Raw genomic sequence first — 13941 nt, forward strand, 5'->3', positions numbered from 1 at the left:
TCTTTATACTAAAATGGTTTTCTTGATCGTAGAAAAATGTTCTTTCTTTATAAAAGTATAGCCATCAATTTAGCTTATTTTAATTTTACATACCTTGATGAAATGGAAGAGCAGATGGAAAAACAAAGTAGGTCTTTTCTACCTTTAAATGCACCTATCATCTGTTGCAGATATTATCATCAGTATTAAATTCTAGACAGTTCAGATCTTCAGTATTACAGCTGAGCGGTTCAAAGGAACTGTGGAGAACAGCTGATTGCTTTCAAAATATTTTGTTTCTAAAACAGCCAAATTTTTAGAAAAATCTGGAAAAAAAAATGGGTTGTACTGCAGTGCAATTTGTTTACAAATTTGAGGAGAAAATATATTCTGTGTCTCTAAAACAAAACAAAATATCACCAGATATTTTTACCTGGGGTTTTCTACAGTTTTAGCTAAACAATAAAATAATATTAATAATTGTATAATCATCTCTGGGTAATGCCTGAAGAGTTAGAAAAGCATACTATGTACCCAGACTATCACAAGGAATAAGACAAACATGTTTTTCTCATAAATTTCTTCTGTCTCATCACTATCCTTATTTTTCTGTTGACTTTCCTTCAATTAATATCTTAAATTAGATTGTAATCCTTTGGAAAAAGGTATAATTTTAGCTCACTGTTGATTTTTACAGAAAGGGTTACAGTCCTGTAATGATAAAAAAGCATTAGGTAATTTGGGTTTTCTCAAATTCAGTCTGGATATTCTGAGATTTATGAAATTCTCTGTTTTAATCAATGACAGTTATTTTGTTCAAATTTTGTTCTTTTTGCTGCTGATATAACCAGGGAAACAAACAAACAAATAACAACAAACAGATGGACGAAAATTATATACAGAGCAAAAATAACCAAACTCCCTTAATTTCTTATGTACTTTCCTTAAGTTTTGCATTAAGTTTCAGTTCTCTGAATATATTCTTACCACTGTATCTGTAATTACTGGTAAGAAGGAACCAAGACACTGTTTATATACGGTTAATGGGTGTATCTGAAGAAAAATTATGTTTTCTTCTCAAGACTTTTTATATATGTTCTAGTTCTGGTATATCTGTACTTTTATCCCTTTGGCTCGACTTTCAGCAAAATCAAAGGTTAAAAGTGAAATTCAGCCAATACTGTCATACAAGGTTTTACCTAATTTTTGCATATTTTTCACCTAACTTCATAAAACTCTATCTTTATCCCCAACCTACTTTTGGCTTAATTCTTAAAAGTTTGCAAAATATAACTATATTAGAAAAGAGCATGATTCATTTCTCAAATTAAGACATTTTTTTATTATTTTATTTATTTATTTAATTTATTGTGGTGCTAAGAAAGTTGCAGCCTGGTCTACTGCCGGACTTCCTAGTTTTGGAGTCGAGTTCTAAACTGGAATCAGACTGAGATCAAATTTACAGGTCTTTGCCCTGAGGATGCAAACCTTCAGATTTACAATCTGGCTCAAAATTACCAAAGCACAGATAGCAGTGAAGAGAGAGGCATGTTAAGCAATATGTTCCATCTTCTGCCAAAATATTATTGTTTCTTCACTATAGTTTCCAGTGCTTTATGGAAGCTCTTTTAGGATGACTCAGACAATAAGCTTCCTGTTTTCCCCTTGGGAAGCTATTCCATAATCTAATAGATTGCTTCAATTAAGTAATGTTTTCCTTATAAGCAGTCTGAATTTGTTTTGCTGTACTTAATCAAGTAGCACTGGTTATTTGCCCTGTGAATATGTGTATGAATATATTGTGTGCAATGGTCATTATTAAATGTTAACTATTTCCCATGTCTGTTTGCAACACTTTTTGCCCACTTACTGAGAATAGCAAATGCTACAAATAATGAGTGTTATATTTCCTATATGTGTGGTTATTCCATGTGTTCCAACATAATCCTCATAGAAAGATGTAGTTTTAAGTTTCTCCTAATTAAAGACAATGGATTTAATTCTGCACCCCACTAACTTTGAAAACAAAACAAAACAATAGGAGGCAATCTCTTATGTGCTGGATTCAGGAATTAAATCTGACCTATTACTTTTACAGCTTCCTTGGGACTGCAAAGAGTGCAACTGCTTATCACACTTAATTCATTGTGGCCTTTACTAGCCCTCAAATTAAGGACACAAACTATTCTGGGAACAGGGCTTTTCATCAGGATACTGTTTATATGGATGGAGTCCAGATGTGCTCCAGAAGATGACATTCAAGCAGTTTTAGGAGTTACTGTCCTAAATTTTTCAACACTACTCTCCTGTGCAACTCATTGCCCTTTCAGTAACTGACCTCTTCATGATTTTCAGTGCATGCTTATTTGAAACACTGCTCTCTGGCAACACATCTGATTATATTCAATATCAAATCAACAAGGTGGTTTTACAAATAAGTAAATAAGATTTGGGGTTGGAGTAGACTTTATGCTCACAGACAATTAACTCAGATCTCCCAACATTTGGGAGGAAGTAACTTGTCTTATGAAAGCTACGTTTTAGGATTAAACACAGAATGACCTGGGGATTAATTAATGTTTTTGAGTGTTCAGATTTGTTAACTATATTATAACATACAGATCCACCTCGAAGCAATGGAGAGAGGGTGGGATTTTTTATTTTTTTATTTTTTGACATAATCATGCAGAATATTCACTAGCTTTGTCTAAATATTTCCTCTGTTATTTCTATGGCAGACATTTTCATGCTTCCACAGAGCAAACATGCAGCTGTCCTAAGCCAATGAAGCATAGTGAAGCTTAATCTGTTGAAACATTGTCTTCATTTAGATGTAGTCTGACCTCAGGTAAGGTAATAAGAATCTTATTAGAGCAGTGAGACAATCAATACCAAACTCAAAAAACAGATGTTTTTCTCCCATACTCCAATCTAGTTTGCCCAGCAGGCTTGCAAACAAAAAAGTGGGTGAGCGTCTGTTGTTAGACCCAGGTAACCAATAGAACAATAAAACAGAGTGTCAAGGGAGGAGGTGCTAATACATCACGCACATTGATTGTGTAAACTGTTTATTTAACTCTTGGGAAACTGCTGAAACTACTATTAAGGCATCATACCCAAACTCTTGTGTGTAGAAGAATCTTACTTTAGGTGAGATGTGTGTGGTTTCCAAATGCCTTTCCAAATGCCTGTAAAAGTCATGGCAGATAAACAGGAAGGCAGGAAGAGCTTTCATGCTTTTCGATACACCACACCATCTTCCTGTGCAATTCACGTCCTTTATAAATAGTCGTGGCTTCATACTCCCATACAAAGAAGCAAGCTTTTTTCTTCCATTTTGCATGAGTATCAGAGAGTTTGAAAAAGTTCAGTTGAGCAGAGCCAAGAATGGAGGGTATGCCCCTAGCTTACTCTTTCAGAAGGCACATGGTAAAAGCCATGTTCTTGACTTGGCTGACTGTATCCAAAAGCTTTGCTGCTCACATAGCCAGAAACAGGATGTAGGAACAGTAATGCTAAAATTCCTGTGCTATATCACAGCTATACAAGGCACAGAGGAACAGAGTTGTGTCACAATGTAGCTATCAGGCTGCAGAGGGGATAAAAAATTCTTTTTACTGACTATTTCAGCTTAATGAAGGCTGCAACTGCAAAGTCTCTGAGAAGCCTGTGTTCAAAGCTTGCTTTCAAACCTGGCATCAGACCTGGCATGTGCTCATGCTCATGTGAAGGAAGGCATACCACAAGTACTTGCCTGTGATCCATGAGAAATCTGTGAAGCTATCCTGGCTGCATGTATACTTATAAAGACGGAAATTAGCTCATTAAAATAATGTGTCAGAATTGTTCATACATATAGCTGCAAAACTTGGCAAGAATTGTCTCACATAGAAATCCTAGACAGGAGAATGAATGACTGTAGGAAAGACAAAGAAAACAGAGAAGGGTAAATATTTCTCATGGCATGACAATAAAATATTTAGCCTGAGATATCGATTGGCCTGAATATTAAACAGCTTTGCCAGCTGAATACTGGCCAAGTGGCAAGTGGCAACCTCTCTGCAGCCTGATATATACCCAAATGAAAAGGTTTTGGGTGCCAGATACCAGGAAGCCAATGCTTTTAACACCACCACCCCATAATTTATAGCATCTTGGTTTGTGCTACTGCAGTTAAGGGTCTGTTAATGTTTGTCTTCTGAGTTCTAATTCTCAAAGGTTTATAATTTGGCCATTAACATGCTCTCAGTATTGAAACCTCGGCATACACAATGGCTAGCCAAGAACAGTTTTTAGGTAATTTTTTAGGAAGAATGTTACTTGGTTTCCAAAATATGAGAAAGGAAGGAAAGAAGGCAGGAAGGAATGACTAGTTAAAATAGTTAAAAGTTATAATTTTCTTGTGTTCTCGATGACTAGAAATGGCTTGTATTTTAAAACATGAATTATTGCTAGGAAGTGATATTATTTTTCTTGTTTTTAAGCTGTTTTTAAGATGAAGCCCTTTGCAGGAACCTAACCTTTCAAATAATTTTTGAATGGCAATTGTTCAAAAAATTTCAGGCCCTCAAAATGCCCACACATACATGTGGTGGCTGGAGGAGTGAAACACACTACTGTAAGTTTAAAACTGCAATTAGTAAGAACAAGAAAGAAATACATACTTATGAATATTTTCTATCACTTTACAGCCCGCACTATTAAAATATTTTAACTTCTGATGTGCAGAATTCCTCTGAGTGTTTTTCTGGCTGGGTTAAACAAAGGAGTTTTAGCACCAAAAGTACCTGTTCAGCTCTAAGGAGATCTTGTTTTTCTTCATTTAAATCAAGCTACAGAACAAATATTTAGTATCTGTGGATACCCAGGAATACCATTGTGGCCCCTACACCACACTTTAGGTCTTTGTGGCTCACTTTACTTACTTGGATGGCATTGGGCAGTGAGAAACGGAAATTCTGAGCTAAAATCAACACCAAATACTTTATGCTACAGTGACACCTGACTTTTCACTTGAGCAAAACCTTCAGAACTAATTTTGGCTTCTTACAATTGGTCTCATCTTAATAGGTGTTGAGTAGTTGTGCATTTTAGCAAGAGTTGTATTCAGTATGATTCTATGATTCAGTGTTTCTCAGAATGAAGTCTGTAATCCTGAAATCTAAAGCTGCTTTTGTCATTTGAAACAAGGACACACTGTTCAGTTCCTTTCCACTTCTACCATATTAACCTACAATAGTGCCTGCTATAAGATGCATAGCATTCCCTAATAAACCTCTAGTTACACAAGTATGTACAAGTACTATGTTGTAAACACCAAGTATTTAAAGACATCCTATATAAGGTAACAGCTTATTAGTCTCTAATTGAAGGTTTACACTTCTGAACACAGAACAAATGATCAGTGTGGTTTGCATTTTCTGACATTGCCTGTTAAGCAGCTCTCAAGATGGGGGTCTGGTTGGTTAAGCTAATAAATCTTTAAAGTGAGAAAAAAATGGCAGATTAGCCTCACAAAAAGTCAGGTATTAAAGCTGCCAAATTTGGGGGAGTTTCAAGCCAAAAGCTGGATATGAATTTGCATTCAGAGCTATTAGATAGACATTGGATACTAGGCAGTGATTAGAGAACTAGAAGCAATTAACTCTATTTACCTTCTACTGAACCATGCTGTCTAGGGCTTGGTAAGGGAAAAGACTACTTGCAGTTACAATATACAGAAAATATTCATAGGCACTATGTATAAAAACTTTTTATTAATCTGATAAGCTGAATGAATTAAATTCTTTTCAGCATTACATTCAGCAAATTGCCAGTGGTGAAATGATTAAACATGATGCACTGGTCCTTTACTGCACATCTCTCCTAATCTGCCCTGGGCTGCACAGATTGGAATTAGTGAGATCAACAAAAGTGCAAGAATGAAATAGTGGCCATGATAAGAGAGATTGGACACTTTGGTAGCATCTTTTCTTTAACATTTACAAGGAGCTATGGGACAGAGTTTAAGAAGTTTTCCTTTTCCTGTCAGATTTGTACATTATGCTTTCGTTTTTGTTTGTTTGTCAGTTCTGTGTTTTTTGGTTTTTGTTTGTTTGTTTGTTTGTTTTGTTTTGTTTTTGTTTTGTTTTGTTTTGTTTTGTTTTTGTGTTTTTCTTCCTTTCTTGACCACATTATGGAAGTTCCTCCTCATTGGTTTTGACATTTTGCTGACAGTCTGAACCTAAGTAGTCAGCCTGTCAGGATGTTGAAGGAGATATATTGGCCAGATGATTACGATTTGGCAGCAAAGGAAAACTGGTTGCATTTCCTGAAGATTTTTCTGCAATGTCCTGGCGATATATTGATCAGGAGTCAATCACAAATAATTTATGACCATGATCAATTTTAGAACTTGACTAGTTCCATGTTCTCGGACCTTTACACAACAACAGGACTAAGAAACAAGGCATAGTTTGACAGGAAGTTGTGATCACCCATAATGTTTTGATCAAAGCCAGCAATGAACTGTACATATTGATACCAGTAAGATGTTTGTGTCAAGTGCATTCACTAAGGTACTGATCAATTTAAAATATGAGTTAGGAGGAGGGAAATAGTTCACATCAGGAGGTGCACAGCAAACGATTGATGGGGGAGAGAAAGGGAGACTATTTAAACTTCCAATGAACAAAGGAGCTGCTCAAGTCCAGCAGATGACAGTCCACCTCCAAAGGTATCACCAGCCAGGGAATATTTGTTTTAGCTGTAGGGATTAGATGCTTACCTTCAGATAAGTTAATTCTAGAAGCAAATGAGTTTTGGGGGAAAAGCTATATCAAGAACAACATTATATCTGACTAGATCCTTACTAGAATTTTAAAATCCATAGATGTAAAATGTTCTACATAAAGACGGTCTCTGTCAAGAACGCCACTTGAAGAATAAAACATATGAAACAATGGGAAATCTAATGCCTTGCAATAAAGACCATGAAGTAGAAAGGCATCTTTACATTTTAACTTCATGTAAGCAGGTTAAATATGTTTTTTCTCTGTTTATTCACCTCAATAAAAATTGACAAGTGTGGTTTTTTTTGGCTATTATGAGCAAGTGGGTTTTTTTGTTTGGTTGGTTGGTTAGTAGGATTTTTTTTTTCTACATTTTACATGACTTGACATGAGTTTACTGTCATTTAACGTAGCTGGTAAAAGAAGATATTCCAAGTGTGGTGACTATGAAACCTATAGAAGTGCTCTGCCTTCCAGATGACACAAAATTTACAGTTACAAATAATATTTCTTGACAGACAGATAAATACCAACATGGCTGGACCAGCCCTTTCTTTGATCACAAAGGCCAACTACAGATCACATTACCACCAGATCACCATGAAGACACCAGAGGATCCAAATGAAGCACTGCGTGCCCTGTAGAAGCTGTGTGAGGTGGATTCAACACTTAATATGCAGGGTTCAGAAGAAGTATCTTTCAGTGGCTGATAGTAGCACACAACAAGGTGAAGAGAGAGTGATTGAAGCCAGAAATTTTCCTTGAACAGCAGAGGTTGGTCTCCAACTACATTTGTCATTTGTAAGCTTATACGCAATATACTGCAGTCCACAGACAGTGGACTTTAGCTTCACACCGATTTAAGATGTATAAAGAAATATATATAACATCAGGCAGAACACGTGAATAGAAAAAGACTCAAAATGTGGCTCTGGATTTAAATTAGAAGGTAATGTATTCTTCGCAAGACAAACCACTGTTTTTGACACAATATCTTTCTCAGATTGCTTTTCAGGGCAGCAGTCATTCTGGTTACATTAAATTACTCATAAGTGAAGGCCCAGATGTGTGTTTATCATCTTTATATAAAACCAGACTTCCTTGAAAATAAAAAGGTAGCTTTGCAGTTAGTTATTTTCTCTGACCAAACATTACTAGTAATGGTTTGAATAAATTTTGTTGTTTTTTTTTGTTTGTTTGTTTTTATATATAGATAGATACATAGATAGATATAGATATAGATAGATATAGATGATATAGATAGATGATATAGATATAGATATAGATATAGATATAGATATAGATAGATATAGATATAGATATAGATATAGATAGATATAGATATAGATGATATAGATAGATATAGATATAGATATAGATATAGATATAGATATAGATATAGATATAGATAGATATAGATATAGATATAGATATAGATATAGATATAGATATAGATATAAAATAAACCAATGTATTCAGGTTTTACTTTTGGAAGGTACATTTGCATTCTCTTCAAGCTACCATTTTATGAAGGCTGCATAAAACATCACTGAAATTTTCTTTATAGAAGAGGATTAGATGGGAAAACAGCAAATTAGATGTCCACAAAATGCAAATACAGAACACAGCCCTCAGACGACTGCTGTGCTCCAACACACTCTGGAGAGTAGTGACTACTCTGCTGTACTCCAACACACTGGAGAGTAGTGACTCTCCAGAGAGCAGACATCTGAAGTGTCTAGCCAAAAGGGAAGCATAATAGAGTGACTGCAGTGACAGCTTTAGAGTGACTGCAGTGGAAACTTAGAATTGTTTGTTTCTGTTTACAGCAAGACCCATACAGAAGCTCCTGGCAGACGTGTGAGGTTCTGTTCATTGCATGGATCTCCAATGGGCTGCTCAGAGATAGAATATCATCCTGTTGCAGACAGTCCTCCCTAAGGGCCAGAAGTACTTTGAGTTCTGCAGCCTACTTTGCTGGGCTAAGTACCAAGGTTTGACCTTTCACATTCAAGAAATTATTTGAAATATGTTTTTTAAATAATAGAATATGGTTACTTTTCCAGAGCACACAGTAATTCTTTAATCATAAGCATGTTATCCATCACTGTACTGATGCCATGGCTAGGTTTGTACTTAACAGGCCTGTCCAAAATTTTTTTAATTCAACATGTTTTTATATTCTCCTCACATCTCCAAACTATTTAACTAGGAAGCATGTCTATTGCGGTCATCTTTTCTTAAAAGAAATATATCTTTTCAGCCACAATCAAAAATGGATCAGTTTAAGTCAGGATTACTGGAGATTTTGCACTTAAACTTATAAGTCATGACCATAGAAGTGAATAAAGTGAATACAATATTGGGATGAAAAATAAGTGAAGCACTTTTTATATATTTATATTTTTGTTACAATGACTTACTTCTTTACGTGGCTCACAGCTCCTATGCTAGATGAGTAAATTATGTATATTCTATAGGTTATTCAGAGAGCTGATTATTTTTATGTTTGTTTATTACTTCAAGGAGGAGGCCATCTTTTTAATGTTTCCTGTACTTGATTTGAAATTTCCAGAAAAACAAACAAACAAAGAAAAAAAAAAAAACACACTCGAAATACATGACAAATGACTCAAATGTGTTTTACACTGGAATTTAAAGACAAGAGTTTCTTTAGAAGTCTGTTATGTATGTTTATTAATCACACTGTTATGATATCTTTCAACAATGCAATGGAAGGCGCTAATTTCATGCTATTTCCTATGTATTCAAAAGCCCACTTAAATATATTTGGACTGTTATAAGTGTAATGTATACAAGGAATCTAATCTGGAATATTACTTGCTACCAATCACCAAAAGAAAGCTTAGCAATATTCAGTTTATTTTTACTTATTTGGTTTTCTTGCATACACACTGAGAAAATATTGTATGCAAACTATTGAAACACAGATTCAGATCACACAATGATGTTTTTACAGAGGTGATTTTTAAGATGAAAGCTGGACTTTAAAGCCAAAGATCCCCTTTGCATTGAACTTCGTAAGAGCAGTACAAGTCTTGAATCACAGTGTACATGGGTGGTACTCCTATGCCTAAAGCTATGTGAAATTAATGACACCCATGTGGTTAATCTTCAGTAAAGGCAATGAATGGTGTAAAATAATTCAGCAGACCTGTGGAAAGGCAGGGTACAACTTGGTTGGACATGTACATTTTATTCCTTGGCACTAGAGCTAAAGGAGTGATTATTTCATTCCTAGTTATTTTATCATGCTGGGAGATAAATAGAAAACTTCAGCATAGAAAAATAATAAATCTATTGGTGAAAATAAATCTAATATTTTACAGCAGCTATAGTCCTGTTATTGGTTTGAACAAGAGCTGTCTGGAGGTCTTACTTTCAGTGGAGATCTGCCAAATAATATGAATCATGAAACTTAACCCATATGGCTTCAAGTCTATTTTCATTTATGCTTGTATAAAATCTTGTAGCCAGCTAGAGTAAGAGACACTTGTGCACATTCCCAGGATATGAAAAATAAAGAAATCATCAAGTGACAGTAATAGCTGAGCAGTAGTTCTTCCTCTATAGTTTGTTCATCTGCTGTAATGCACCTACTAAAAGTGACTGAACTTTGGAAAGAGCCAACACTTCAGAATGCAAGCTAGTAAAATTGTCAGACTTATTTCAAAGTTATTCCAGTCATAAAGCCTTCCTGAAGTGAGACAGATTTTTAAAATCCTTTAGTGAGATATTAAAAATGTCTGCCTAGGCAGCTCAGTGCAACATGGCATTCCTAACCACAGCACAGTGCTAGAAGTGCTAACTCTCTGCACAGCTTCACCTCCAGACCTTGTCCTGCCTCAGCAGAGGTGTGCTGGCTCTTCAGAGCACAAGAGGAACATCTAGTGTGTCTAGCATCACTGTGCATATTTAATTGTACCACTGCCTCTTAAGGAGTAAAGTTAGTACGGTATCCAACTGAATACAGAGGATCCGTGTAGTTATTTACCCAAATAATTGTTTGTTTGTTGTGTAAGGAAATTTCTACATAATAAAAAGAGAAAGTTTCAGAACTATAATACTGAGTTCCTTGGTGGTCAAAACATTAAGGCTTAGAGTGGAATCTAGCAGTCACACATATTTTTTCTTTCTGTTATAATTCAATACATTCAGCTCACACGATGCTTTTTATGGTAATTGCTTCTCATGTAGGGCTTTTTTTTTTGGTTTTTTTTTTTTTTTTTTGATATTTAGGTTCGAGTCAGAACAAAATGGCAAATGAAAATAATTTCTTTTACCTGCAACCAGCATGACTGGCACAGACAATTTATCACAGCACATCTGTTAACTTTCTGCTGATAGGAGACAAGAAGAAAGACTGACAAACTGTTGAATTGGTTGAGATTAAATGAAGCTTTACTCACCCCTTGGACTAAACATTTTTCCCTGTTTTTTCCTTCTGTACTTACCTTTGAAGAGGCTGATTTCTTGGTATTTCTGGGACACCAGCAGATGAAAACATCAGAAACCTGTTCTTATTACAACATGAACTGTTTTTCATTTCCTTATGAGAGTGTAACCTGGAAAGAGCAGCTCTTTGCCTAAAGCAATATTTTGAGTCAAAGAAATGCATGCAGAGAGAAGACCTCTTTCTCATGAAAAATGCAGCTACTAAGAGCACAAATCTCTGCTGGCAACATATAAAAATCACAGTTAAATGTGAGGGACCTACTTGACACACTTTTAATGATGAGGAGTTTTCTTTATCGTAGTGCATAAAACTCTTGGAAGTATCTCATGGGATTACAGGATGTGTGGCTTCTTTACTAGTGTTTTTCATAGTTTTCCCCTTGTTTTTGCATTTCTTGGATATATTCATTTCTGTTTAGACAAAGTAGAAGTTAAACAATAGCTGAAGGTAAAAAGTTTTTTCATCTCTATATTTTTGTTAGTCATTTCCCGAATGTACAGATAAGATCTTTTTGATTTTTTTCCCAATCAAATCTTGAGTGTGGTTCCTGTTTTGTTTTGTTTCTTCCAATCCATGTGTCCAAGTACTGTGGAAATCACATACAAGGAACATTCTCATTGGTTACCTCAGGCTTACCACAAATATATATCTTGTAATTGCAGGGGAAACAGTTGTGATCTCAGATGATTCATGTGGTCACTGCTGGCAAATGGGAACATTTAATGGTAACCATAGCATATTTATTTCTAGTCACTTCCCTAAGTATAATGTACTCTGTACAGATAAGTTTTGAAGTGAAATCCCAGCTACAACCTCTTTTAGTATATAATTTAAGTGTATTTTCAGTAAAGACTATTTTTGCCTTGTGAGCAGGGACAATGTTGGTCATCTTTTGTCACAGTCTTACTTTTTGTGTTATGTAATTTATTAGGAGGTTTTTTGTTAATGAAGGGAGGTTTTTTGCTAATGTTGTAAAACCTAACAGACAAGCAAAATATATTTTCCATGTTTGAATATCATATAGGAGTCAAATTCTTCACAGGAATCTAGATCTTTTCTTAATTAAGGCTCTTGGTTTTTACAAGATCTGGTATGCTCATATAATTGTTCACATTTTTTTTTGTTTCTGTGATAACTATAATTTTAAATATTCCCAATTATTCACTTATAAAATGAAAGTTTATTCACTCTCATCCTAATGAGTTCAATTGACCCATCCTGTGTTTACCAGTCTTTGAAAAGTTTGGGGTATTTCTTTCCTTTTTTAATCCCTTGAAACACGGTATTATTACTAACTTTATGGATTACATGACTGTCTACTACCATTTTGATGTTTTCCCCTACTATATACTAAATCTAAGATCTCTATAAGAAACATATGGACTATACCCTTTAGTGTAGAAAAAAAGCAAGCATGAGTACCTCTCCTCATCAAATTAATAAATAATTCCCTAAAGCCTGTTAAGAGTTTTTGTTGTTGTTTTGTTTTGTTTTGTTTTGTTTTTTAACCTTCTCCTAGAATGATGGTGCACTCCTGGTGTTCCCATCTTACTGTCTTAAAACACCACATTTGTTAGAAATTGTAATGAAACTATTTGAGTTCTCTGTCAGAGAGGAGAAAACATCCATCTGCACTGCTAGTTTGGTATTGTGAAGAGGCAAGGAGAGGCAGAAACAATTTAATTCTTCAACACTCAATGAAAATCATCTATCTGTCAAACTAAAGTTATTGAAATATTATGAGTCTACATGGATTGCAGGGATGTTATTAGCAGGTATCTTAGCAACACCAGTAGGATCTTGGCAGTGGACAATTGGATAAAGTTCATCATATGTACACAATTCTATCAGCAGCATATTTCACTGGAAGGAAAAACACTACTTGTAATTCCTGCCATGTGTTGCAATTTATTTACTATTTGATAAAAGCATAATGCTAAATGCCAAAAATAAATAAATTTGTTATAGATAATGTGAAATATTACTAGATACTGAGAGATTGACCATCCATTATCTGAATACAGAGAACCTATAAAATATATTTTGTTGACTAGTCATCCAAGTCATTTTATGACAGTACTGGAAATAGGCCAAATACACCACACAGACTTCAGATTTTTCATTTACTCTTGTTTAAAAAATATGAGCCAATATTAATCACCTTAGAACATTTAGAATAAAATCTGGACTGACTAAATTTTTATGGCAGAACTTCCCCCGACTTCAGTGGGATGAAAATTTCCCCCAATGCCTCAAAATAATCTGCAGGTAGCATCCTGACACCTGCTCCAAAATAAAGCTAACAAGCTAAAAACTGCGGCACCAGCCATGGGTGGAAAAATGCATGAAGAATATTGTGTCTATTCCAAATCAGCCCGGAGGACGGTTTGTGAACATAGAATGACCTTTCCTAGGTGAGCTTTCAGGTGATAATACTCATTTATTTTCAAAGACTAACACTTGATCTTTATTTGTTCCTAATGATCTTTATTATTCACAGATGCTTCTATCTAAAATGCAATCCTGCTTGTATGTTCTTGCCCTGATATATTCTGCAGGCATGTTGTCTTATATTTATTATAAATGCTTGATGTTATCACCAAAACCATTTCCCTCAGCACCTTAGTGTTCAATGGAGGTGTTTAACCCATGCCTTAGTGTACATCCAGTGATTATTAGATTGTATCTCCTAACATCTTTTCACCATTTCATGA

At 35.0% G+C, this 13941-nt stretch overlaps 1 long non-coding RNA gene across 11 annotated transcripts in view; it reads left to right on the forward strand.

The window, feature by feature from the left end:
• The window catches only part of LOC106016894 (uncharacterized), a 313059-nt gene that overhangs the window by 281300 nt on the left and 17818 nt on the right, over positions 1-13941 (forward strand). For all 11 annotated transcript variants that reach the window (XR_005266054.2, XR_011809727.1, XR_005266052.2 and 8 more), the window contains 2 exons: positions 7268-7524; positions 8580-8744. This is a non-coding gene — a long non-coding RNA (uncharacterized lncRNA). The remainder of the gene's footprint in view (positions 1-7267; positions 7525-8579; positions 8745-13941) is intronic.

This window comes from Anas platyrhynchos, chromosome 5, assembly GCF_047663525.1.
Source record: "Anas platyrhynchos isolate ZD024472 breed Pekin duck chromosome 5, IASCAAS_PekinDuck_T2T, whole genome shotgun sequence".
Taxonomy (NCBI): Eukaryota; Metazoa; Chordata; class Aves; order Anseriformes; family Anatidae; genus Anas; species Anas platyrhynchos.